Raw genomic sequence first — 3,325 nt, forward strand, 5'->3', positions numbered from 1 at the left:
TACTCAATTCAAATCAAGTTTGCTAGCCCAGGGAACAAAGTGATGCAAATTAATTTATGGCTAGCAATATTTCCAAATATAATTATGCATGCTTCATACTTTTTTCCAGCTTGAACGTCGCGCTCATCAAAGTTACTGCTACACACGTTAGCTTAGCTAGTTCTGTGGCATTCCCGCCATTTTATAACATCGCAAACCCAACATATCTAAAAAAATTTTGTTGTTTTTTGTTAAAATGATTGATCTGTGTCTCTGATGATGAGTCTTGTGTATTTTTTAAATTTTCTGTGTAATGGGGAGCATCAGAGTTTGTTGGGACTCTGTATAAAATTGAACCCTGTAATCAAAAGCGTCTGTTTTCATACGTTAACGTTATTCAAATAAAATTTACATCTTTTTCACAGTTTGATGACGTCATTGAACATCATTGTGACTACCTCCTAGAGATGGTAAGTCATATTTACTCAAATAATCTGATTTTTACATGTAATTTGTTAAATATGGTGTGTAATAATACTTTTATTCTTATTTTCAGGATTGTGAATGTGGCAGACACACCCCTCCACACAAAAAGTATGTGTTTTTTCTATTACTAGACTGATTATATATATATATATATATATATATATATAATGTATATGTATATGTGTGTGTCAGTCGGAAATATCAGTTCATTCATTTTTTTAATTGTAGTAATCCAGTTAAATTTTTGTATGCACAAGGAGTATGACAACAGCCAGTATGATCTGATCTCACCATCATCGAGTCTGCGATTACATGAAGAAACACAAAAGATCTGAGACAGACTAAATCCAGAGGAACCACAGCAAGGTTTCTTAAAGTGTCTTGGAGACATTGCTGCAGTTCTTCTGGATTTAGTCTATCTCAGTTCTTTCTGTTTCTTCATGTAATCACAGGTGGACTTGATGATGGTGAGATCAGATCATACCGGCTGTTGTTATGCTCCTTGTGCATATAAAAATCTCAATGGATTATTACAATTAATGGCAAAATTAATATTTGAAAATGTAAATTTCCTACTGACACACAACAGCAAAAGATTGTGAAGGTTGTGAAAATACTTAGACTTTTTCACAGTACTGTATGTATGATATATTTATTTTATTTTTTCCCATCTTTCCACAGACTGGCGCAACTGTATTGACACCATTAGCCATCAATTACTTTTATCCACGCTCTCATCACAGGGCATCATAGGAACTGTACATTGCTGGTGTGAATCTCACAGGTAGGTCTTTCAATCAAGCACTAGTCACAGGGATACCTGAAGGGTCAGTTCTGGGACCCTTCCCTTCTCTATATATTCATATACAATACCGGTCAAAAGTTTAGACGCATTACTATTTTTAATGTTTTTGAAAGAAGAATCTTATGCTGATCAAGGCTACCATTATTTATTATTATAAAAATACAGAAAAAACAGTAATATTGTGAAATATTACAATTTAAAATAATGGTTTTCTATTTTAATATACTTCAGAATATAATTTATTCCTGTGATCAAAGCTGAATTTTCAGCATCATTACTCCAGTCTTCAGTGTCACATGATCCTTCAGAAATCATTCTGATATGATTTATTATCAATATTTGAAATGCTTAATGTCTTTATAACCTGTGATAATTTTAGATGAAGAAAAAAAAAACAGCTTTTATTCAAAATAGAAATCTTTTTCTAACAATATAAATCTTTATCACTTTTTATCAATTTAACACATCTTTGCTGAATAAAAGTATTAATTTCTTAAAAAAAAAAAAAAGAAGAAAAAAATTACAGACCCCAAACTTTATAAAATATTTATTTTAAATAAATGCTGTTATTTAACTTTTGTTTATCAAAGAATCCTGAAAAAAAGTATAACAGGTTATAAAAAAATATTAAGCAGCACAGTTGTTTCAAACCGTTGACCAGTACTGTATACTAATTGTACATGGATTCTCCTACCATTTCTATGCTGATGACACACTGCTTTACTTTTCATTTCAGGCTGATGATCTGACAGTAGCTGCATGGATCTTGGACTGCCTGGTGGACATCTCGGCATAGATACAAGAACATCACCTGCAACTCAATCTGGCAAAGACAGAACTTTTCATCTTCCCAGCCACTCTGATGATTCAGCATGATTTCACCATCCAGCTAGGCTCATCAACTGTAATTCCTTGTGGTAATCTGTGATGACCAGCTGACGTTCAGAGACCACATTACAAAGACAACTTGGTCATTTAAGTTTCTCATCCAGGCCCTTGTCATTTCTAGACTGGACTATTGCAACGCTCTTCGAACATCTGCAATCTCTCTAACCCTAACTGGACAGCTGAATCCCTGACAATATTCAAGAAACAACTGAAAACTCATCTCTTCTGTGAACACTTAATGGCATCCTGCTGACTCTTAAAAAACACTATGCTTTCACTATTAAATCCCTCACTGTTCTAGTTTGTACTATTCTGAATAATGTTTGAATCTTTGTATTTTTTAGCACTTCTTGTGTTTATTGCCTCCTTAAGATGAATTGTTCCTTATTTCTAAGTTGCTATGGATAAAAACGTTGGCTAAATGAATGTTTAAATGGTTAATATTTCAAAGTTATGAATGCAATAATTCATTACTAAACAGCAAATGTTTATTTTTAATATTGATCACTGACAGCTAGTGCATATTTCCATTGTTTTTAATATTGTGATTGTTTTACAGTAAATAACTGTTTTATACCTGCTTTTATGACTTTTAAATAAAAACAAACTAAAATAAATTTTGTGTCAAACTAAATGATTTATTTTGAGTTGGACAAGCATAAATAAAATTCTTTTTATAAATGAATTAATTTCATTTAAACTGTATTTGATAAAATTAAGTTGGACCAACTCAATTACATTTCATTGGATGAATTTGTCTTTTTTGAGTTGGGGCCACACATATTTATTGGATGGAAAACCTGCCATCAATTGAATTGAGTTCTTCCAATTAGTTATTTTTTTGAGTGTAAAAAAAAAAAAGATCAAACAGCAACTACATCCCCAAAAGTTGTTCGGGAGGGTTTCAAGAAAAATCCTCTGCTCTCATCCATAAACAATCTCCAGCATATTCAGTTGTCAGACACAACTGGAACTTCAAACAGGAACGGCTGTGGTCAGATGAAACTAAAAAAAAAAGAGCTTTTTTGCAGCAAACCCACCGGATGGTTTTGGTGCACACATGGATAAAAATTACCCCATGCCCACGGTTAAATATACTGCTGGATCTTTAATGTTATGGGCCTATTTTTCTGCTGGAGGTCCTGGACATCTTGTTCAGATACATGG

General features: G+C 32.7%; 1 long non-coding RNA gene across 1 annotated transcript; it reads left to right on the forward strand.

The window, feature by feature from the left end:
* Positions 1-370: 370 nt before the first annotated feature.
* Positions 371-2,393, forward strand: LOC137024816 (uncharacterized). Its single transcript, XR_010895758.1, has 4 exons — positions 371-449; positions 536-573; positions 1,147-1,249; positions 2,007-2,393. It is a non-coding gene; the product is annotated as an uncharacterized lncRNA (long non-coding RNA).
* The last annotated feature ends 932 nt before the right edge of the window (positions 2,394-3,325 follow it).

The sequence above is a fragment of the Chanodichthys erythropterus genome, chromosome 2 (genome assembly GCF_024489055.1).
Source record: "Chanodichthys erythropterus isolate Z2021 chromosome 2, ASM2448905v1, whole genome shotgun sequence".
In the NCBI taxonomy this organism is placed as follows: Eukaryota; Metazoa; Chordata; class Actinopteri; order Cypriniformes; family Xenocyprididae; genus Chanodichthys; species Chanodichthys erythropterus.